Source organism: Camelus dromedarius, chromosome X (genome assembly GCF_036321535.1).
Source record: "Camelus dromedarius isolate mCamDro1 chromosome X, mCamDro1.pat, whole genome shotgun sequence".
NCBI lineage: Eukaryota > Metazoa > Chordata > Mammalia > Artiodactyla > Camelidae > Camelus > Camelus dromedarius.
Window position 1 is genome coordinate 111251014 of NC_087472.1, and position 25778 is coordinate 111276791.

Sequence of the window (25778 nt, forward strand, 5' to 3'; positions counted from 1 at the left end):
ATGCAGATTTATCTAGCAGTTTTAGGCGACGTGGGAGCCTTCGTAAAGAAAAGAAGACTCAGAGAGATGGACCTAAGGATTCAGTGTCAGGTTTGATGAAGAGTGGATGGTCGTGGGGGCAGGTGAGAGGTTAAGGAGTGTGAGGTCAGCATAGTGAACTGGGGGAAACTCAGCAAGACCTATTTGTTACGGTTCTTCTCATGTCCTCTTGTCTTGGAGACAAGGATGGTTGTTCGTCCTGGTCCAGAGAGGGTACCTCTCCCCCGAGGGTCTTATGTATTGCAGGGGAGAAGGGGGAGGTCCAAGTGACCTTCCTGCCTCTGCCGTTTTCTCAAATTCTCTCACCTTAACATACTCACTGAGCAGAGGTGCCGTATCTGGGGGTGCCATGTCCTGAGCCCCATCACACCCCAAGATGACGCTACCAGATCCCATTGGTGCAGACGAGACAAAGAGATGAACAGGAACAGAGGGGCAAGTTGAGAACACACAGGGGCACTTTAAAAGCACGCACGTTGACGGAGGAAGTGGGCAGAAGGATCAACTTCCCTCTAAGCTTCTTTCAATCCTGACGTCCACGTAGAGTGTCCATCCGCATCCTGGTCCCTTTCAGGGAAGAGTGACAGGTCCAGAGCAGCAGGGCGCGGGGAGCGGAGAGTCGGAATAAAACTACCGCACGGGGGCTCTTCCAGTTTCCTTTTAGCAGCGTTCATTGATTCCTGCATGGGGGGTAAAAAAAGTTACATGGAGTGATCAGCCGCTTAGCTTGCCACGTCTCCTCCCAAAGGTTCAAGTCACAGACGGACGGGAACGCGAATCGATAGATGGATTTTTTTTTTTTTTGTAGTCGGCGGTGAGCATGGGATGAAACACTGCTTGACTTCCAAGCCAGATGGGAAGTCAGGTTTCAAGGCTGCAAATGTGAAGACTTCTAGGAGCTAAATAGATAAAAAAGAGGGGACGGATGCTGTGTGTGTGATGGCGGTGGACTTGAATTATTAGCAAATCACAGCTCCTTTAGTCCCTGGGGAGCAGGAAGATATAGGTGAACCTTGCTCGGACGTGCTCACGGGTGAAAAAAAAAAAAAAAAAAAAAGGTTACAGGCCATCGTCTTTCCTGTGTGTCCTCCACGAGCTTGGCTTGGAGTGTTTCCGAGGCTTCCAGGAGGGACAGCCAGCCTGGGTCTGCTTCTCTCCCAGGCGTGCCCCCCAGAGACGGCTTTGCTGATGCAGATGAAGTGTCACCTTTTCTTAGAACCGGTTTCTCAGACACCCAGATGCAACTCCCGAGAGGAAAACTGAGGGGCAGGGGGATTTCCTGCCCAGAAGGAGAACGGAGGCAGAAAAGCTCCATCTTTCCATTTTTTTTTTTTTTTTCTGAATTCTTGAGTCTTCCGTACCTTAAGTCCCCGGGTTTTATCAGGGACCTCTCGTGGGCTGCTGTGGGAACAAATACACCAAGACCCAGACAGGGACTGGGATGCGGACAGAAAAGACCCATGTTTCATCCTTCTCTCCCACCCCGACCGGGGACTTCCATTATGAAGCACGTTTGTGTTTTCAGAGAGTTGATTTTTTTTTTTTTAATGAAATGAGCAATGAATAGTTTATAACCGTTCTTCTGGCAGTCACCCCTTTGGTCATATTTTAAAACAAATCAATGCATTTTGCTATAAAACGTATATCTTCGTAGATCAAGGAGCTAGAGAGGGAAAGATGTGTGACCCCATTTGCATCCAAGTTAGCCTACTTCAGCGGTGTCTACTCTCTCTCCCCCGGGACGGAGCAGCCCCATTCTGTCAGCTGAAGTCCTCTCGAACTTCTTCTCCTACAGCAGACTGAATTTATCCCCCATGTGATAGGAATCTTTATCGCCTTCGCGGCCGTCAGACTGCCGAATCTAGGGTTACGATGAGAAATGGGCAGCAATCCCGTGTTTTATGGAAATAGTAAAAATGGAAATGGTCCTAGGATTTTTCATCCAGTTGCAGGTGTCGGTTTTATTAGGCGGTGACTTCCCCCCCACCCCAAGTTTTAATTAATCAAGTTTCACCACCACGGTCTTCCCTCATTTCCAGTTTGGGCCATGGCACGTTTCCCAAATGGCTTTAATTGGCATCGCGGCCATTCAGGGCAACCGTGGCGTTTTTACTAAATGACGGATCTCCTACGTTAGCCACTGAAACTCCATCTTAAAGAGGTCATTTCAAAATTAAAATTTTAAATATAATGATCATGCTTTCCTCTCCTTGGACGTCACACAGAAACATCTTTGCAGAGTATACTTGAATGTGGTATTAATCCTGTAGACATTTGGCTGTATTTATTTGCTGTTAACTGTATTTATTTATTCACAATAACTGACCCGCGTGGTATTTGGACAATCACCCCTTTTCCGTGCTCTAAAGTATAGAGTCCTCACCGACCTTCCCCCTTCTGCTCTGAACACCTTCTGTACACATTTGTCATGCAAATCATACTCTCTGCTTGACTTTTCATGGCCTGTGAGGCATAGGAACAGCCTAGACAGCTTTGTAAACAAGCCCCAAACTGTGCCATGAAACATTAAGCCATATGAGTGGAAAATCAAAAAGATTAACTTACTAAGTGTTTTATTAATGTTGAAGGTACGCTGATGCTTGACTCAACGTCTTACCCACACTCAAATCTGCTCCTTTCCCTCCCCAGCTGCCGGTAGTATTGTGTGTCAGTCTATTAAAAGAGCAATGAAAGATACACCACATTTTTACCCTTTTGAGAACTCCCACGAGCAAATGTTGCTGAATGCTTTGGGTTTTTGTTTTTTTTAAAACCACAACGAAAAAAATTTCAAAGCCATACCTTTTCAGTTTCTCTGGAGAGGTTGATCGGTGATCGATAACATTTGCAGGAGTCCCGGCATGCGGTGGCTTGTTTTTCTTTAGACTGTGACACATTGCCCCCAGGGCTCCTTACGGCCAACGAGGCATTAAATTTTATTAACTGAAAAAGATGTTAAAACTGGTCTAGTGATAGTGGTACTAAAAGTTGCTTCTTGGATTTTTTTTTTTTTATGGGATTTGTCTCACGCTTAAGGAATTTTCCCTGTCATTCAAGCTGAGTGGCACTGTAAAATGTAAGCCATCAAATATACGTTTGCTTAGTGAGGGTGATCGTTACGTGGAGTTGTAGAATGTTTGCTTTGAAATAAGATTTCCCCACTTACCTAATGCAGGTTTCCCTCTCAGGGAAGGGATGAGGCCAGCAAGCGTGGTTGTCCTCCACCCGTCTCCTTCCGCCCTGATTTCAGCACTGTCCCAGCGGACAGTTCCAAAGACTACCGTTCATCGTCACCCCACCCCACCCTCCACCTCTCGGGGGCACAGCCCAGAAATGCAGCTGAAATAATACCAGTGGGGTTGGGAGGTGGCTCAGGTCAGGGCATGCCTCACTCAGCCTCAGGGGGACAGTTCTCAGGTGTGTTCTGAGGCGTTCCTAAGAGGTTTTCCGGAGGAATTGAGCTCCAGGTGGCCACATCAGAAATGCATTCATACACGCTCTCTTAATGGACTTTCCCCCATCTAAATAAACGACCTGCACCCTGGTGATTTTCTCATGTGGTGCTTTTTTCTAACCTCTACATCCATCTTGTCTCATTTCAGGTTGGATGTAGAGGTCAGAAGTTTGACCATGATGCTTGCATGGTCTTGCCCAAGGATGAGTTCTCATTGTCAAGTTTGTCCAACACTGTTCTGATTCCTCTTTTGCTCACTCTGATAAACCACCCAGTTACTGTCTTAGTCTGTGCAGCCTCTTATAAACAGTGCCACAGACTGGGTGGCTTATGAACAACACAGATTTATTTCCCACCGGCTCTGGAGGCTGGAAGTCTAAGATCAAGGTGGTGGCAGATTTGCTGTCTCCCGAGGACCCACTTCCTTGTTCTTGCTGGTGGAACAGACAAGGGAGCTCTCCGGGGTCTCTTTTAGAAGGGCACTGACTCCATTCATGAGGGCTCCACCTTCATGACCTCCCAGAGACCTCCCTCACTTCCTGATACTGTCACATTAGTGGTGTAGGAAAGGAAAATTGTTTCCTTCTAGGTTCTTTGGCTGGTCTAATAATTATACTGACATAAGACAGATGAACATGAGGAACATTTTGTGCATACAAAACCCCCAAAGACATGAGACCCCAAAATAGGTCATTGAGGCTTCTACGCCATTCTGAGCTAAGAAGAAGGGGGAAGGGGTCTGGAGCTTCAAAGGGGAGAAAGGCAACTCACAGGAAGATGAGAAGAGTAAATGTTTGGTAAACAAGTCTATGCTGAGCCATGCAGACAAGTCTTTCTGATGTAAAATGTTACCTCTGGTAATAGCTCTCTCCGGGTACAGGCCCCCTCTCTAAATTCTTTTAGGCACTTAAGGGGAAGGTAAACAGCTCTTCCTCCTGAGTCTGTTGGGGCTTGATTGTTTTCACCTCCAAATAATCTACATGGCAAAGCAGCACATGTTGGGGGTCACATCCTCTACTCTCTCTCAGAGGAATAGACTTTGATATACGAATTTGGGAGGGAGACACAGACATTCAGTCTATGGCAATTACATAGGTTGTTGTCAGAAGGCATTTCAACTAGTGTCCAGTTAGCTCTTGCTTCAACTCAGCATCTGTATTACCCTCCTGGTCCATGTAACATAGTGGCCTATAATTTAGACCTATTTGATGTTTTATATATGTCATTTCATATAGATACTGGGAAATTCTCATTTTGAAATAAATTTTAACTATTGTTAGATGGGAAGCCTTATCTAGACAACTCTGTCTTCTTTTTGAAGTTGCATAGCATTAGTGTATCTACATGCGCCATGTTACATTTTAGTAGAAAAGAACTACTTCTGAAATGAAAAACAGTGGCCAGACTGTGTTCTTCTCCAGAGAAATTAATTTGCCAATTCAACCCTGCTTTCCTTTTATCCTCTGTCACACTTTGGGTGGCAGCCCATTCTTATTTTGAGTTGTAATCCTTTTAGAACACCTAGGACTAGAATAAATGATACCATTCCGTGTGTCCAGTATAATGACTTATTTTAGTAACTTTGCATTATATTTAAATGATTTATGTTGGACATGTCTATCACCAAAATGTGCTAGCAGCCCTCTAGATCAAGAATTCCTCCATGGAATGGATTTCCTCTCATTTATTTTTGCATGGTTGGCAAGTTATTCAGAAGTGAGTTCTCTGCCCACCTCTGCCACTATGCATGGCATTCCCTGCACACTCTATTAAAGGAACTTCTTTGTATCGGTCTTAAGATAAAATTCATCTTATCTTCACTTTTAAGATACTATAAAGCTAAGGAGATGTTATAAGGAAGGTATGGAATTCTGTAAATTCTGTGCTTTTTTAAATTAAAATGCACTCAAGTGTGTTTTTGGTTCTATACCTTTTACTTGAGCTATGTTAATCTTTATTCAGAAAATAAATGTATGTAGTGATCCATAATTATCTTATAATGTATTGGCCAAAGTGTGGCTTTTGATTCTCTGGAATTCTCACTTCTGAGTTTATGTGATCATGGGGAAGTTACCCAGTATCTTGAGAACTTGGTCTCTGGATTCTTAAAATGAATGCATAGAGAAAAAATTTCCTCTGTTTTTCTAGGTTCTTGGCTGGGGCCCCTGTAAACCAAAGACAAGATAACGGGGGAAAAATCAACCAGAAGTTTTGGAACATGTGTGCCTCATGTGTATGTGGGAGATAACTCAGGGAAAATGAGTAAGTCTGCAAGAGGTGGCTTAGAATTGAGGCTCACACACCATCTTCAGCAAAAGGCAGAAGCTGAGGGAGGCCAGTTCTGGGGAGATGACCAAGCAAAATAAATTGAATCAGAGTAAAGTTGTGAAGCAGATTAAAGTGACTTTCTCAGGGATGAGTTTCTTGGTTATACAGAGACATACTTCTCTTCCTGGTACAGAGGGGGAAACACTCTTACAAATGAGGATTTCTCTTGTAATTATCTCTTACATAAGAGTAACTTCTGCTCTGTGTTCAGAGCTTCAGTGTCTCCTGTTTCTCAAAATAATCAGCTCTAAATAATCCATACACCCAAACGCACATTTCAGGGTGGCTTGTTCTGCAACCTTTCAAGTGCAGTGACCCTGGTCCTACCCACCTTGTGAGGTGATGCATGGAATAATGTGTCTAGTATGCGGATCTTTGAGTAGAGAATGCTGGTGCCCCAGCATTCAGCCTTATTATGATTCATCTGACTCTCTGCTTCCTTTTTCTCTGGAAACATATATAAATACTTAACGTCACATGGTATGGATTATTTTATTGGCCGATTTGGAGAAGCACATTTTCTTTCCAGCGTATTGCTTTGAAACCCCTCCTCCTGGGAGCTTAAGATAAAATGAGTTTTGGATTCACATCGACATGAAGAGACAGAGACACCTGATGTTGAACAGAAGGGGAAGCAGGTAAAAGGTGGCATGGGGGTAAAATGAGCATGAATCTTCCAAGTTTCTCTCCGTTCGGCTTATCCCATGCCTTGGAGAGGCGATGCATGCCTACTTCTGAGGCTGTAGTTGAAATAAGCCCATCCTTAAATACCACCTCTGCGCGGTTCAACACCATGTACTATTTTATGTTGTAAGACATTCAGGTGATAAATCCTCCTCAAGATACCTCAGAGGTTCACAAAGATGTAAAAACGTTTTAAAGTTTGAAATGACTCACATTTTCCAGTATCCATGGCAAAGGACGTCTTTCTCAACCTTAATAGGATTTCAAATTGACATTGACATTTTAGTAAATCAGAATTAGCTTTTTCTGTTTAAACTCCCATGTCTTATGTAAATGGCTGTGCTGACTTTTATGGAATTGAAGATTCCAGAAAATGTCACGGAACCTAATATAAAACAAGTTAACATTCTCATTTTTAGATCTTAAAGGGGTATGGTGTTAAAATATAGATGTTGACAACCATCCAGACTGTGCTAGGTTTTCTACGCTTGCGGATTTCAAAGTAAGGAATTTAGCACGCCCATGAAGGCGTATCTATCCCGATTGAGAACAAACTTGAAATTCTGAAGGAATTATTATAATTTTCTTGAATAAGAACTGCTTTCAAAGTCAAAGACTGCCAATGGTGTAAGAATAGGTTTCTACTGACAGCTTCAGAAGGTTTTCATTGACCGCTGTTACAAGGCTACCAAAATATCGGTTAGACTCTGAAAGCCAACCTCTTGTTTAAAAGAAATCATTATTCAAAAATTTAACTTATTTTTGCAAAGAAGATTCTCCAGTGTTCTTGTGCATTTCTATACAATAAAATCTGCCTCCTGAAGTCTAAAGTTTATTACCAATATGAAAATGTTAAGCATTTTCAGAAGAAAGTAATTTTGAAATGATATCATAAGTTATGGAAAATATTCACAGTAATGGAAAATATTCACAGGAGAGTATAAATTCCACCAACTTGATAGAACATTTTCACTAATTATGAACTAATTGTTGGACCCTATGATCTGTCTCAGTTGACATCCTGGCTAGAGAGGATAAGGAAAAAATATATATATACACACATATAAACTATATATATGTATACACACACACACATACATATATATATACATATATATATATATATATAAATTTTTTCTGCAAGGAACATACACTTACTTTCCAAAAGCCTCCCCTCCTGAGAGGCTACTTTACCTGAAATTCCCCTCAATTTTGTCATTATTTTGTTTTAAGGAATCCTGTCTTTGGAAGGCTGCTGATTAATGTGCTACATAGAAGAGATAGTAAATTAAGCCTCTCACCCATGGTTTATGTTATTTTATGACAATGTTTTAAAGACAACAGCATAATCAAGATAAATTCTTTGTTCTCAGTCAAAATGAGGCATCCTTTGGCATTCCCATAGCTCATTATTTCTGACTTCCATTGTGGTATTATCTGGTTATGTTCTTTAAAATGTCCCTTTAAAATATATTAATTTGTAGGCATGTTCAAACAATAAGGAAATGTGTAGCATACACAGTGAAATTCTTCCATCAGTATTTTCTGGATATATTTCCAGTTCTTCCTTGAATCACATACAGCTGTTTGACAGCCACACCACACACCACACACACAGGTTTGTTTCTTTAGTGTCTTTTCATAAAACTGAGATCATTTTATTCATACTATTCTGCAACGTGCTCTATTCGCTAAAATCTATTTCTCATTATGGAAGGCTACAGAAGTCAATCATTTTCAAACAACTGCATACTACTCAAGCTAATGTTTTGTAATTTATTTAACTGCTCCCCTGTGTTAAGAGATAAACTGAGGTGTATAAAAATTCCAAGAGTTTATTTGAGCAAAAAGTGGATTTAAATTGGGCAGCATCTAATCTAACAGATAGATAGGAACTCTGAGGGGATGTATGGAAGAAAACACTCTCATATCCAGCAGGAGCAAAGCAAAGAAGTTCTACTGGGCGAAAAAGCAGGTTGGTTATTGCAAAGTTAGTTGCTTTTAATGGGTGGCAGGATCTATCAGGCAGATTGCCTAACTAGTGTTGATTGAATGGTTTTAACATTCTATTTCTGGGAGAGTCTAGACTGTAACTGAGTGTTGGCTTGGTGACCTGGACCTTAACATAAGTGACTCCATTCTGGACCCGTTGTCTTTTTTTTCTTAACATCTTGTTTTAACCCTTGTGTGGGGGCATTTGTGTACATTGTTGCAATGAAACTCCACCTTGTATACTTTTTCACTTTATGATAACTCCATAAATAATTGGAAGTGATTAAGGACTCAGTCCTCTCACAGTCTTGGTGACACATTATCATGTCACTGGAATAAACTGGACATACACTGTCAGTTTGCTCAGGTCTCCATAGGTAACTTTTTTTGTTACCAATAAAATGTAGACTGATCTTCCTCATGCAAGGTTGGCAGTTCTTGGAGTAGGAATATAAATCACAACAAAATAAGCAAATGGCATCACTACCGAAAAAATAGCAAAAACATTCCCTTATTTACAATAGCCTAAGTGTCCACTGACAGATGACCAGATAAGGAAGATGTGGTGTATACATACGATGGAATAGTACTCAGCCATAAAAAAGAATAAAACAATGCCACTTGTAGCAACATAGATGGACCTAGAGATTACCATACTAAGTGAAGTAAGTCAGACAAAGACAAATATCATATGATGTCAATTATATGTGGAATCTAAAAAAAAATGGCACAAATGAACATATTTATGAAACAGAAAAGACTCACAGACACAGAAAACAAACTTGCAGTTACCAAAGGGGAAGGGAAGGGAGGGATAATTTAGGAGTTTTGAGATTAACAGATACAAACTACTATACATAAAATAGATAAACAAGGTCCTACTATTTAGCACAGGAAACTGTATTTAGTATCTTATAATAACCTATAACAGAAAAGAACCTGTAAAAGAATGTATGTGTGTGTGTGTGTGTGTGTGTGTGTATCTGAATCACTTTTCCTTTTTTAAATTGAGGTATAGTCAGTTTACAATGTTGTGTCAGTTTCTGGTGTACAGCACAACGCTTCAGTCATACATGAACATACATATGTTCATTTTCATATTCTTTTTCACCATGAGCTATTACAAGATATTGAATATATTTCCCTGTGCTCTACAGTATAAACTTGTTTATCTATTTTGTATATACCAGTCAGTATCTGCAAATCTTGAACTCCCAGTTTATCCCTTCCCACCCCACTCCCCACCTGGCAACCACAAGTCTGTCTCTATGTCTGTGAGTGTGTTTCTGTTTTATACATAAGTTCATTTGTCTTTTTTTTTTTTTTAGATTACACATATGAGTGAAATCATATAGTATTTTTCTTTTTCTTTCTGGCTTACTTCACTTAGAATGATAATTTCTAGATCCATCCATGTTGCTGGAAATGGCCTTATTTTACCATTTTTATGGCTGAGTAGTATTCCATTGTACAAACATACCACAACTTCTTTATCCAGTCATCTGCCGATGGACATTTAGGTTGTTTCCATGTCTTGATTATTGTAAATAGTGCTGCTATGAACATTGGGGTACAGGTGTCTTTTTGAATTAGGGTTCCTTCTGGATATATGTCCAGCAGTGGGTGAATCACTTTTCTGTACACTGGAAACTAACACAATGTTGTAAATCAACAATCTTCAATCAATCAATCAAAACTAAAAATAAAAACTAAAAGCCAAAAAAACATTACTTAGGGGTCTTGAGCCCCAAACCCCTAAAATATTTCATATTTCAGTTTTAAAAGAGGATCTGGCAGATTTCTTTTTCTACCCTTGCCTTATGTCTTGAAGTTTCTATGATGAGAAGCTCGAGGTATCTCTATGACTGAAAGGGAAGATGAGGTAATTTAAAAGAACAGCATAGACAGTATGATGTTATGCATGTGCTAGTTATGATAAGGAGGATGCAATTGCTTTAATGGCATATCCACTCTCCAGGAGTGATCAGATAGCCCTACATCAAAACACTCACACTGTAGTGTTTCAGCTATCCACCTGGCAGTCAGCTAAGCTGCGTGTAATTAGCATGTCAGAGACGCACTGCATTCGTGAAATGAATTACTTGTGAAGTCAGGATAACTGTATGGGTGTGCAGATCACTCTCAATGGTGAGATTAAAGATACTCAAGATAGATCGATTGGCTGAAATATTTCATGGACAGTCTCTCCACTTGCGTGGTCAAGGTGTACAAATCCAGAGCTGTCTGTATTTTTGACATGGTCCCATGCAAATGACTTGAAGCCCCACTACTGTTGAGCAGATTCACTGATGAAGGAGAATTCCTCTTTCCCTGATGCTTACTGTAAAGTAAGACCACTCTTTGGGGCTGTCCTCAGAGAGGTGAGAGTTAGACGAGGTACAGGGTAGAGCTTGGATGTCTTAAAAGTTTGTAAGGCATTTCACATCGACTGGTTTTTGTGTCTGCTATGGGCATCTATCTGTATGTGGGACAGATTTGGGTTCAAGATGGATAGGAAAGGGAGAATTAGCTTTCCATCACCTCCTTCATTTGGGGAGCTCCTGTTACAAACTAAAATGAACCTAGGAATTATGCATAAACAAATTTGCTTAGGGAGCTTTGCATCACTGAGTTCACAGTTTGACCCGGGGCTGTCCCAGGGGCTACACAGAATGAAACTCAGCCAGCTGACATAAAATTGCACTGTACTCTACATCTTGGCTTTCCACTGTCTCCTTTCTAGATCGGGAAATGCTGCCCGCATTGGCTGCAGGCGAATCTTAAATAAATCATGACAGAGTGAGAGGCGGAATAAAATTATGTGGAGGGATAGTTTAAGGAACAGCTAAGACAGCTGTGTTGAATATGAGCCAGAATGGTACAGATACTCATGTTCCATTACAAATTTAGGAGACCTAATTATTTTAGAAAACCGTGTTTAAGGTTGTGCTAATGATATGTCAGGCATTCAGTGTGATCTGCAAAAGCCATGGACTTCTTGCTCTTAGCACAGCTCCTTGGACCCTACATAGCAGAAAAAAAGTTTAAAAGAAAAGGAAAAAAAAAACTTTTAACCACTTCATGATACTTAAGCAGGTGGCTGTGAAAATGCAGTGTTCATCATTCTGCAGCTCTGGTCATTGTGTATTTTCTTCCTCAATCTCTACTGCCTCCATTTAATAATAGACTGAAAGAAAGAAATAGAGAGGGATGGGTAAGTAGATGAGTGGATGTGTGGGTAGGTGGATGGATAGATGGATGGATGTGTGAATGAGTGAGTGGGTGGGTGGACGTGTGGATGGATGGTTGGGTGGATGGGTTGGTGGATGGATGGATGTGTGGATGGGTGGGTGGATGGATGATGGGTGGGTGTGTGGGTGGGTGGATGGATGTGTGGATGGGTGCGTGGGTGGATGGATGGTTCAGTGGATAGACATGTGGGCGTATGGGTGGGTGGATGGATTGATAATGGGTGGGTACGTGGGTGGGTGGGTGGATGGGTGGGCGGGTGGATGGATGGATGTGTGGATGGGTGGGTGGATGGATTGATGGACGGGTGGATGGATGGTTGGGTGGATGGATTGATGGACGGGTGGATGGATGGTTGGGTGGATGGATTGATGGACGGGTGGATGGATGGTTGGGTGGATGGATTGATGGATGGGTGGATGGATGGGTGGGTGGGTGGATGATGGTTGGGTGCATGGGTGGATGGATGGATGGGTGGATGTGTGGATGGATGGGTAGGTGGGTGCATGGATGGGTGGGTGTATGGGTGGGTGGATGGATGGATGACGAGTGGGTGCATGGGTGCGTGGGTGGGTGGATGGATGGATGGATGGATGGGTGTGTGGGTGGATGATGGTTGGGTGTATGGGTTGGTGGATGGGTGGATGGATGGATGAGTGGATGACGGGTGGGTGCGTGGGTGGGTGGGTGGGTGAATGGATGGATGGGTGTGTGGATGGATGGGTAAGTGGGTACATGGATGGGTGGGTAGGTGGGTACATGGATGGGTGGGTGTATGGATGGATGACGGGATGGTGCATGGGTGCATGGGTAGGTGGATGGATGGATTGGTGGATGGGTGTGTGGGTGGATGATGGTTGGGTGTATGGGTTGGTGGATGGGTAGATGGATGGATGATGGGTGAGTATGTGAGTGGATGGATGGATGAGTGGATGACGGGTGGGTGTGTGGGTGAATGGATGGATGGATGTGTGGATGGCTGCATGGGTGGATGGATGGTTGTGTGGATGGATTGATGGACGGATGGATGGGTGGGTGGGTGGATGATGGTTGGGTGCGTGGGTGGATGGGTGGGTGGGTGGATGGATGGATGTGTGGATGGATGGGTAGGTGGGTACATGGATGGGTGGGTGTATGGGTGGATGGATGGTTGGGTGGATGGGTGGGTGGATGGGTGGATGATGGGAGAGTACGTGGGTGGATGGATGGATGGGTGGATGATGGGTGGGTGCATGGGTGGGTGGGTGGGTGAATGGATGGATGGATGTGTGGATGGATTGATGGATGGATGGATGAGTGGGTGGGTGGATGATGGTTGGGTCAGTGGGTGGATGAGTGGATGGATGGATGAATGGATGAATGTGTGGATGGGTGGGTAGGTGGGTACATGGATGGATGGGTGGGTGGATGGGTGGATGGACATGTGGGTGGATGGATTGATGGATGGATGGATGGGTGGGTGCGTGGATGATGGTTAGGTGCATGGGTAGATGGATGGGTGGGTGGATGGATGTGTGGATGGGTAGATAGGTGGGTACATAGATGGATGGACGTGTGGATGGGTGGATGGAAGAACGAATAGATGGATGGATGTGCGGATCAGTGGGTAGGTGGCTAGATGGGTAAACAAATAGTTCATAACACTGGTTTATGGAACTAATATCCATTTAAACTGACTGTCATGTATTTAAAGTTGTACTCTTCCATGCAGAAGTCTGTAAAAGATCTGGAATTACTGTTACCCTTGTCAAATACATGTATGCTCTTCTCATAGAAATGTTCAGCTTTTTCCCCTTGCTGCTCTGCAACCTCCACTGCTGATAGAGCCTGGATTTTAGGGCCTTTCTCGGTCATTATCATTCAACTGCACTTCACATGTCCCTCAGGTGTAGTCTACAAGACTGGTTCAATAGAAGCTTTTCCTTGCGGCAGAGAAGGCAAAACGTGTTGTTATGTTAAATGTATCAAATCATTCTCATGAACCAAGGGTAATAAAAGCCAGGAAAAGACCATTTATAAGTAACTCACTTAAAAGAAAGAAAAAGAAAGTAAGAAAGAACCAACATTTTATTTCTCTCCAACATGGAGAAAAAGGTTGTCTAAAATGCTTTTTGAATGGTGACATTATGGAATTAAGCTCACCTCATGTTTAAGAAAAGTTGTTACACGTGAAACGATGTGAAAACTCAGACAACAGAGGGTGACTGGTGGTATTTGAGCACTGTCACTGACGTGGATTGTTTTTCGGATGTGACTCATGACCCAGCCACGTCTCTGTTTGTTAGTAGCTCAGCAGGTGATTCCACGAAATTCATAAAATCCCAAAATCTTTGCAAGATCTGTGCATTTACTTCACCCGGACCTTGCTCTGTTGTTCGGTCCATGAACAGGATTGGGGAATTAGACACATTTGACCAATGGCTGCTTGGGTATGTACATGGGAGGTGCTAAGCCAGGGGTGGGGGATGACGGTGTGGAATTAAGGATGTTTGAATGAATATTCCACATCATGACACATTTTCTTGATAGGCAGATGGATGGATAGATGGATGGATGGATGGATGGATAGAGATGGATGGATGGATAGATAGAGTGGATGGTTGGATGGGTGGATAGATAAGATGGATGGTTGGATGGATGGATGGATATAGATAGATAGATAGATAGATAGATAGATAGATAGATAGATAGATAGACAGACAGATAGACAGATAGATAGATAGATATTATTAACTCTTTTTTCCTCCAAGATATGAAGCCAGAGCCTAAAATTTTCTTTCCTCTGTTTGTGCATAGAAATTACCGTTCTTTTCCACTGGTTCAGCCAATACTTGACTTCTTAAAGGGCTTTGATCCTGACTGTATCAACCGAAAGGTGATGTCCTCATCTGATGTATGTCAAATATAAGAATGAGTGAACCATACTTGTGTGCAAAATCCCATAAGTCCCGAATCTGGGACTTCCTCTTCCCTGCGGTTTCTCCCTGCAAGTACGGTGCTAAAAATGGCAATCAGAAGCAACACTTGAAAGCAGACTCCACTCCAGACAGAGGGTGTCCTAAAGCACGTGTTAGTATCTTATTTATTTGCACATTCAAAGGCAGGTGGTTATAGACTGGACTGCATTTTAAATCAGTAACTGGCCTTGGTTAAAAACCAGGGTTCTAGAGGCATGCTTGGGGAGGTATAAGGTAGTTGTGAGATGTCGCTTACAAATGATTGATGTCTGTCTCTCTTTTGTCTCTCTCTCAGTCTCTGTCTCTCTTTGTCTCTGTCTCTCTCTCTCTTATTTTATTTTGTATCTGTCCTTTTTGTATTTAATTAAATGAATATTGAAATACTTCACATTTTTAAGACTGCTCTCACTGGGAGCGTTTTCTTTGCCAGGACTATGTTTGTCATAACATGCATTTCTGGAAAAAAAATCAATGCTTTCAAAATTTCTTAAACATTCTGATTAAATAAGTTTCTGGAACTATTTGCCTATTTTGTATTATATTATTATTTCAGAACCTTTTGATTCCAGCCCTGGGAACTGGTTTTTATTTAACTGGACACTTGTTTTGTCCGAGACTAAATTTTTCTTTTCTTCCCTATGTGCGTAGAAATGACCATTTTTTCCCCCACTGGTTCAGCTGATACTTAACTTCTTAAAGGATGCATATTTCTTTTTGTGATTTGGATACGTTTTGGATGAAACTAAATAAATATCCATCTGTACAAGATGAGGTTTTTAAATTCTCATTGGTGATGGATTCATTGATTTTCTTACCTGGCACACCAGCTGTGGCTAAAATCAGTGAAGCATTCCTGCATCAGTGACTGACAGATAAATGAAGGGCTGTCTTTCGGTGCTAAGTGGATGGTTGGACCACAAGCTAGTTAGTTTGAACTACACCCCGAGGTGTTCGTGGTTGATAAGGATTTGCGTTATAAGCTGATAATTGTAGGGTCTATGGGGTCTTTGAGATGCAAAGTCCAGGGCACCTTTGCAAGCTTATAAACTTTGTTTTAGAATAAGTTTATATTTTTCAAAGGATCTGACTTAATTGATCGGTACTATCATCAATTTCGTGAGCACCTATGACATATTTCATGGTCGTGCATTTTAACGGTTCAGAACAGTCACTGGCAACATATCTGATGAACAGAAGGGCCAACTGGTGATGGAGACTTGATGATACTAGTTACAATGTTGTTTGAAGCTGAGTCTCTCCTGGTGATAATGATAAGCGCTTGTCAAACTCAAAAATGAAAAACAGAACAGAAGGGACAAAGGGGAGGTCACAAATGATCCTCAAGGCTCTTTGAAGTGGCAAATGCTAAGTTAGACCCAGACAGCTGATACGTCTTTTAAAATCGCACTACCGTTTGGGGACAATGGTAGAGGGAGGCGGGATTTTAGCTGGGAATCGCCAATGCTGTGGGCTGATTTTTTTTTTCTTTTTTTAATTTCTTTAATGATGGTACTGGGGATTGAACCCAGGACCTCCTGCATGCTAAGTGTGCGGTCTACCACTGAGCTATCACCACCCCACTGAGGGCTGGTTCTCCTCTTGTTTCTGTTCTCCCAAATACCTCACGATCTTCCTAAACTTTGATTCCTAATTAATTCCTAACATTGATTTTATTTTTTCCCCTCTAAATTTCCCAGATAAATAATGGGACCGAGAGCTCAGAATTTGGGTTTTCCCAACAGCTGTCTTCATTGCCTTGCAAAACGCCAGGGCTTCCCTCTTCTCTGGGCTCTGGGGCGTGGGCATAAATTAAAACTTTATCAGGCTGAGCACGTATAGCCGGAATCCACTAGAGACTTTCCGCAGCCCAGCTCGTTGGCAGAAACAGCATCTTCCCTTTGATTGAGATTCCCACCCCACGAAAGGGAGGTTGAGGCCCCCAGTACTGTCATGAGCGATAGCACCATGGTGTAAACACGCACCCACTGTTCCAACACCCTTTTGCCCCCAGGATAAAAACGACTCGCAGCATTGCATTTCCAAAGTAGGAAGAGAGAAGAGCCGTCTTCCAGCCTATTCGTTGGAATTCGGTAGCTCCGATCTAAAACAGAGAGCTCCCACTTTTAAATTCTAGAAGTTTGCTCTTCCGATAAACACAGTGATGTCTTTGACTTGAGTTTCTGATCGCACCCTCTCCCCATCCCCAGCAACTGAGCTTTCAAATCTGGTGCTGAAAGAGGAACCCAGATGATCTCTCAAAACAGCACAAACCTGAGCTGGTATCTATCAGGTGGGACTTTATATGATCTACACAAATACACCAAGGTTACTTCTGTTGCTCTGTTAACTCACAGGCAGGAAAAAAGAGGCATGTTGTTTAATATTAGAGCAATGTAAATTGAACATAGAGTGTACGGCAGATACAAATTTTCTTCAGGGGTAAAGTGTGGCATGGTCTTATTTCCTGCCCATGTGGTACAGCACGGCAAACGGTAAGGTGACAAACAGCAGGCATTCCTTCGTGTAATATGGTTAGTAATTTACCAGAGGCACCAAAGGTTGGACAGTTCACCTGTGATAATGGAATTTTCATTTGTACCCTGTGTGATGCTCAGTTGTATGTGACACCTTGTTTAGACGGTAGTACCTGGTTATTTCATCAGCTAGTAATCTACGTGTTGCTGGGTAGGTCATATTGTAGATGTGGTTAATATCTAAAGTCAAAATCCATTGATTTCAATGGAATATTATTCGGCCATAAAAAAGGAATGAATTAATGCCATTTGCAGCAACATGGATGGACCTAGAGATTATCATACTAAGTGAAGTAAGCCAGACCAAAAAAAAAAAAAATACCATATGATAGCACTTAGCACAGAAAGAGACTCACAGACATAGAAAACAAACTTATGGTTACCAAAGGGGAAGTGGGGGGTGGGGAAGGATAAAATAGGAGTTTGGGATTTGCAGATACACACTACTGTATATAAAACAGATAAACAACAAGGTCCTACTATACAGCACAGGGAACTATATTCAATAGTTTTTAATAACCTATAATGAAAAAGAATATGGAAAAGAATATATATATATATATAACTGAATCACTGCTGTACACCAGCAACTAACACAACATGGTGAATCAACTATACTTCAATAAAAATTTTTTTAAAATAAATTAAAATAAAATTAGTTGACTTCAATAAAGCAACTCACCCTCCATTAGGTGGGTGGGCCTCATCCAATCAGTTGAGGCTCTAATTACAAAATCTGAGGTCTCCCCAAAAAGAAGGAATTCTGCCTCAAGTGTACAGCATCGACTCCTGCCTGAATTTGCAGCCTGCCAGCCTGTCCTACACATTTCACACCGGCCAACCCCCTCCATTGCAGAAGCCATTTCCTTAAAATAGATGTTTTTAATCAACTTAACTAATACAGGTTGATACATCTCACAGAGAACTTGGATGAACCTTGGTACCCACTCTTATTTTATGGTTTTCAGAGAACTTGGAGTAACTTACCCTAAAATATAACTCATTGTCTGGCGTGTATGTGTTACAAATGCACCCGTCGACTCATATAGAGATGTAATAGCAATACCATATAAAATACAGTAGATAAAGGCACGGAGACCTAACCCATAGACGATCTTATGTTGGAAACCCCATCCTTCTCACACCCACTCAAGAAGTTTGCCTCCACCATCCTCCCCCAATCCTAAATCTCCTATTCCTTTGTATCCACGGGATATTCCTGGCAAGGAGGATATGCAGACACTCTCTTATGGATCCTGTTTGCAAATAGCTAACCACACTTTGGTCACCTGTCTTTGTTCCTGTAGCATATGTCTCTTGGAAGAGTTCTCCCCCGTCACTGTCTCAGTTCCTCTCCTCCTGTCCTCTCTTGAATCCACTCAAATCTGTATATATCCCTCACCAGTCTGTTAGGCTCCTCTTGCCAAAATTAACCCTTGGGCTCCAACCCCTGTGCTCTGGGAGGACTTCAGAAATCCTTTTGAAGCATTTGGGACAGCAGTGAGGTTGGACTTGTCTGCAGAATTAATGGGAAGGGATGGATTCTATAAACACCCGGAATCAGGTGCTGCTCCCACACTGTTCTCCCATCAGAGAGACTAGGAAGGGAAGGGCTTCGTGTGTCTACATTCAGTGCCTTTCTGTCTACCAGGTGGAACAGACCATCTGCTTTCTGTTTCTAATTCTCTTGGTCCATCTGATCAAGTGTCCAATTGCTCAAATGTCAGAAAAACAAATCGCATGACACTTTGGGATTTTTGAGTAGAAAAAAGAAAAGGGCCAGATTCTGGCTCAATCTTGGACCAGGAGGAAGTTCTTGTTTTATTGATCTGTAAATAAATATAGCATCCCTGGTGCCTGAGAATTTGGGGCAGGTAGTCCTCCTACGGAGTGAGAGAGCATCTTCTGTAAAGGAATGATTTGTGCAGAACACTGTGAGTCATTGCAACACTCATTGTCAAGAAAGAAGGAAACATATTACCTTGGACATAGGCAATGCTGGTTATTAGAGGTTAATTATGACTCTCAGAGTTCATTCTGATTTGCAGCGACAGAAACGCAAGCGAGAGAAAGTAGGAAAACCACACTCAATCTGAGCCTTAAGAAGAATCTGAGCCTCAACACTCACCTTGGGAGGGACTGTTCTTTGTCCATCCTCCCTTCTGAGAAGGAAGTCAGGTCAGAACACATCCCACGTACTTCCATAGTTCATGGTTCATGGTTCACTCCAGTACCCGGGATGTCTACACTGTGTGCAAACCAAGACATCTAAGAACCACACATTTTCTCTGGAGAAGCAGTGTCCCACAGACATGTCATAAGTTTCAAGTTTTCTAGTAAATGCATCAAAGAGAGTGCAAAAAAAAAAAAAGGATTAATTTTAATGCTACATTTAGTTTATCCCTGTATTTCCAAAATATTATCCACTCAACATGTAATAGAGACAAAACTATGAATGAGATAGTTTGCATTTTTTTTTTTTTGCTAAATACATGCTATCTGGTGTGTATTTTTCATGCGCAATGCATCCAGATTTGAACAGACCACATTTCAAGGGTTCAATAGCCAGCTCTGGTGATGGCTACCATCTTGGAAAGCGTGGTACTAGAGTCTGGACGTTTCCACCATTATCTATCACGCTTTCTCTCTTGCACATCAGGCACGCACTCCTGATTGGTTTCTAGACATCCACTCCTGCCCCAACAAATCAGTTGACTTCTAGAAAGACCACGTAACATTTTACGCAATGCATGATGGAAACTCATCTTGGAATCCACCTTTACAATAGCGTGGTCATAACTCCACGTGGTTTTCAAGACTCAGAATGGTCTCTTGCTTGCTAAGCCATTTTGCCATGTCCCAGACCATTACCCCTTCTTTCTGTGTACTCTAGGTTTTCTGAAGTAAGCCTCCACTACCCTGTACGTCAACCTCACATCTACCATGCTGCTTTTGGTCTCTGGTATGTATCTGGCTTCTGTTCTTGGTTGTTAAGTTTCACGGTAACAAGCCCTGTGCCTCCCGTTTTCATGATCCAGGCAACCATCATGCCTAGAAGGGTGCCCCAAACGTAACAGATACAATACTCCATCACCTGTGCTGAATTCATATTTCAAAAATTACACCTGCAAGTGTCACAGAAGATACAAGTGTATACGGCTGTCTGTAATTAAAAAAAAAACAAACACCCATGAACTTTTGTCAAATGTCATCTATATCCTTATTGCTACTGTAGAAATTAATCTGTGGTATTTCAACAGCAATGTGGTTGAACTTTCTGGTTAGTGTGATCAGTTGGAACACACATGATTACTTGATGGAAGCCTGAGTTCTGTTTCGTTTGATGATCTGTGTGTGCTTTGATGGGTAATGTATGACTTTGGGCAGTGTGAGGGCCAGACACTCACTCATCTGTGCCAAGTGTCAAGGTTCCTGTGTGTAAAGACATGACGTTATTTATTTTTATTCTTTTTAATTGAAGTGTTGCTCATTTACAATGTTGTGTTAGTTTCTGGTGTACAACAAAGTGATTCAGTTCTATGTGTATGTGTGTATATTCTTTTTATATTCTTTTATCATTGTAGGCTATTACAAGATATTGAATATGGTTCCCTGTGCTGTACAGTAGGACCTTGTTGTTGATTTATGTTTTATATCGTAGTTAGTATTTGCAAGTCCTGAACTCCCGATAAGGGAGAACCTCAGAATAAATCAGAGTCTTCAGTGGACAGACTCTTCCTTCTTCTTCCTGGCAGACATCCCTAATTTATTGCAGCATTTATCCAAGTCAGGAGATGAACTCTTCTGCTCATAGCCCCTATTACCCACCTATTGGGGTCATCACATGGGGTTAAGCAGATGTCACATGCTAGGTGAGATAGATAGAAATTGGCAAAAAAAACCATTCCTACCAGGCTGTTTTTCCAACCTGGAGGTGAAGTCTGTTTGGATCTAGTGCTGGGCTGGGTGGCTTTCTTGACTAGTAGAAGTTTCTTGAAGCAAGGTGCCAGGACTTCCAGGGCTGGATTATAAGAAGCCATGAGGTTTCTGTTCAGACCACTAGGAACCCTGGCTCTTGGGACCATCCCTCCTGGAACCCAGACACCAAATCGGGGAGGCCAGGTGTCTTGCTCCCTTCAGTAACCTCGGCTGCACACTGTGGACAGCAGCATTCACTGCCAACCATGGAAGTGCACCACCCGGGGCAGCCCACCTGCTTGAGCCCTCAAATGGTTCCATCCCTAATATCTAGCTGAGCTGAACCCAAGAGATGTCAAGAGAGAACTTGCTAGTTGAACCCAGTCAATCCACAGAATCATGTGAGAGAATCACAGACTGTTGTTAAGAGCCTCACATTTAGGGCTCATTTGTTACACAGCATTAGCTAAAGCAGAAGAGAAATTGAAAGCAGAAGTGAGATGCTGTCGTAACAAAAACCCGAAATAGATGGTGTTGTTTTGGGACCAGATGGTTGATGGAAGCTGGTCATGGGAAGAGGGTTATGGCCTTGAAGGACAGAAGAGCGAATTGGAGGCTGTCAAAATTGGATGAATCAAATGAACTCCTTGAAAGACTGACTTACTCAGACGCTTACAGGAAAAAAAATAGATTTTAGTGCTGCACAATTTCACAATGACTTGTATTGTCTTGTGAAATAGAAAGGTGGCGTCCCAATGAACTTATTTGTCATTAATAGTCACTAAAGAACGTAACAGTTAACGTGAATTTCAGAGGTGTTTATTACTTATAACCTTAGTCTAAGATAATTTCCATTGTATAGCCAAAGGTCAGAGATGCTATTATACTAAGATTCCTTTTTATTCCTTTTCACCCTGCTTCCGTGTGAACTGTCAACACCATTTTTGTTTTGTCTTACAGTCCATGCCTTTCCCATTGTTGGAGTCATATCAAGATTGATTTTTTTACCTTATGAACTTGCAAATTATAGTCCCACAGAAAATAAGTTTACAAAACACGCAGGTTGTAGCTATCTTTGCTTTCAAAGTGAATTTTCAACTAGTTTCCCTTCATGTCTATTAAATTGCTTCTACTTACTCTGATTCAGTTCCTTCTCACCTATCCCTGAATGTTCCTATAAAGCTGGAAACATTTCCTTCAAGTTCTTTTCGGTCTCTCTCTGCCTAGCAAGTATTCAAGTTACATATTTATTTCGTTGTCTACGTACAGATACACATTTCCATTTTCAGGCTCAAAGATGTCCACACACACATTCTACGGAGAAGACAAGCATAAAGAAAGGACGTCTGTATCCTTTGCGCTTTGCAGAATGTTTATGTCTTTTCATAAACATGTATAACTTTCCCATTTGACAACCTCAAACAGATACACGCGTGTATTTGTAAAGGATATATATGAGATATTTTATACACATTTGTGTGTATGTGTATATATACGTACCTATGTGTGTGAGATACCTGTAACTTCTGAAAAATGACTGCTCCATCTAAATGTCATTATAGCCACCGAATACAGATTCTTCCCAGGCTTGGAAAGACAGATCCTCTGTCCCCAGTATCAAGCCGGCCCCTCAGTCTAACAGTCACTTGAAGCTACTTCTCTTTCTGTAAAGAACTTCCCATTTCCTTTTTTCAAGCTTTTCATGAATTTTCATGCATTTTTGTACCTCGGACCTGGAACACTCTGGAATCTCTCCCTTATCCCTCTGAATCCTCACCTCATCCTGAATGATGTATCTTTATCCACGATATTAATATACTTTTGTTGAGCATTAGAGACACTCTCCTAAATTTCAAAAATGAGTTTTTCTCCATGCTTATAAGGCACTCAGTTTCTCTGTGCCTTCACTCCTTCCTGCTTTGCTATGCTTCTTGGCCCCACTGAATTCTCTATAAGCCACAGAATCACTACTTACGAATTTAATTCTGTCTCTACAGTACTGCCAGGCTCTCTTTTATTTCAGGGCATGCACAAAGACTGTAAAAATATATATATATTTGGGATATCTAACGTTATTCGGCACTTACAAAAAAGATTAAGTACATTTTTGAAAAATAATTTAAAAGAACAAAAGACGGTAAATAGATGTCTAGTTGTGTAAGCAGTGGTTCCCAACCAGGGAAGTGTGTCGACATCTGGAGACACTGCCGATTGCCCCAGGTAGACGGGAAAGCGGGTGATGGTGACGTCTAGAGGGCAGAGGCCAGAGATGCGGGTAAACATCCTACGTTGCCCAGGACGGTCCCCGCCAAGCCCCCACCTCGACAAGGAGGTATCCATCTCCAGATGTCGCTGGTGGCAATTCGGAGGATCAGTGGTCTAGGATGGTTCAGCTGAGGACAAGGTACACCTTTGCAGTGCTTTTTCCTTGCATGGTTTATGCCTGATTTTAAAAAACAATTATGGGAGGAAATAAATCCTTGGTTACATGGAATTCAAGACTAACATTTTGCCCGTGTGCCTAGGAGGTTGCTCTTTGGAGCAGAGAGGTGAATATCGCTCAGGGCGCCTTCCAGAATCTTCCATGTTGATAACAACATGGTGCCTGTGAAATTCCCCGGGGACACGTGTTTCGTGACTCCACGCCTTTGGGACCATGACCCTGAAATGGTAAACGGTGAAAAAATTTCCTCTTTTAACCCTCTCCAAACTCGCCTGCAGCTGAGCTCGCTCCAGGCGGACCAGCGGAGCGGTCAGGCAGCCTCCTTCCTTCTGCTGGGCCCGCGGGCGAGATGAATCCCGCGTCCCTCCTCCTTCCCGTCGCATACGCCACTTTGTTTTATTCCTGGAGTTGGACTCGCGCCGCACATCTCTTTTAGTGTTTTCCCTTGAGTTCACGAGCAGTGCTTCCTCAGAGCGGTTTCTTACAAGGATGCTTCCTGACCCAGCCCATCCATTTCGCCACGGCCTGCAGCCTTTGCGGTGAACCGCTGCCTGCTGCCCTGGTCTTCTGTCTGCACGGCCAGGCTTTTAATGGCTTTTCCCTCTGCTTGGCACGTGTCGTTACTTATTGTGACCCTCGTGTGTCGGACGGTGAGGAGAGATGTCCGGTAGTTACGTAGATGTGCCTCTAAGCTCAGCTCTCTCAGACCACATCGAACGTTCCCCATATTATTAACATCACCTTCATTCTGCACAATTTTCCGAAATGCTTATTACACCTCCGACATTTATAATGGGACACGAGTATTTGTCCCATTTTGGCTCATGCTCCACATTGCTGTCTTCTTATCCGTTCCCTCTGCATTCCCTCCACGTGAAGGTATTAATTATTATTACCGTCATCTTTGATATGACAAGAGAATGTTTCATAATCTGCCAGGAGTTCTCCACCTGGGGGTCAGCAACACTGGGCATCTGAAATCTATCTTCTGGCCCCAAACTGACTGTCCTTTCCATGTGATTGGCTGTCCTCCTAGTAAAAATGACACTTCAACGGCGCTCCAAGGGTCCAACCTCTTTGGGCCAATTTCTTCTTGTAGGCAAGAGGGGTTTCCAAGGTTGGAGTGGCCCACCGGTGGGATGTTCTGCCTAACAGGGGTGGGTTCGAATGCTCTGTTCATTTGTGTCTTGTTGTGAACTGATGGCGAAGGTCTCCTTCGGGGCTCTGATGCATGGCGGGGGCGAGGGCGGGGTCAGCTGCAGGACAAGAGAATAAAGCAGCTCGCCTGTGTGCTTTCCGGACGTGACTCTCTGAACCTTCCTACAGAAGCGAGGGAAGCTTCCGCTCTGGGCTAGGCTGGCAGTGACTCTTTGCATTGGAACAAAGCACAAATTTCAGGGACGAGCCAGGTGATCTGAGCTGCTCTCGTTCACTCAACGTTGGGGGTTGGTTGTTGAAGTTAGGGTGCCCCCAAATTCGGTGGGTTTCTTCATTGAACTTCTGGGTCACCTCCGTCAAGTCAAGATAAAGAATGCATTTGTAACCTTTATGGTCAGAGCTGGCGCCTCCCCTCCAATCCCCCCTGATCTTTTCCAGTCCCTGGATCTTATCTGGGGATTGTCAGTGAGGCAGGCAGTAATGAGACATTTCCGTCCCGCAACAGTGACGGCAAACTGCCGAGATTCATGTCATTTTGACATCCAGATGGATGTCTCGTTGGGAAGGCATGATGACTTAGGAAGAATTGGTGACTCTATGTATTTAAATTCTCTACCTTTGAAGGAAAATTCACCACCCAGTGGGTCTGGAGAGTCTCAGAGTCCATGGAAATATTCTTCTGAACATTTCAACCTGTATTTCTCCAAAACCCGTCTTTGCAACTTCAAGGTCATCACAACCTATATTTCCCTGAATTTATATCTGCTTATACCAAAGAACCACACACTTCCTGGCTTCAGACAACATTAGTGTGTCTTCTTACAGCTCTGTACAGCATACATCTGAGCTGTCTGGGTGGTTTCTTGACGTTAAGCCTCACAAAGCTGAAATCAGTGCGTGTGTGTGTGCCGAACTGTGTTCTTTACTTGAGACATCCAAGGATGTTCTAGGGACACACTGAACATCCAAGAACATTGGGTTCATTGGCTGAATTCAGTTCCATGTGGTGGTTACGATTCTCA

The 25778-nt window shown here is 42.6% G+C and overlaps 1 protein-coding gene and 1 pseudogene across 5 annotated transcripts in view; one reads left to right on the plus strand and one right to left on the minus strand.

Moving 5' to 3' along the window:
• LOC105091671 (neuroligin-4, X-linked) overlaps positions 1 to 25778 on the plus strand; it is a 302749-nt gene that overhangs the window by 233827 nt on the left and 43144 nt on the right. The gene's annotated exons all lie outside the window — the stretch shown is intronic.
• On the minus strand, positions 552 to 23981 carry LOC135320172 (guanine nucleotide exchange factor subunit RIC1-like; annotated as a pseudogene).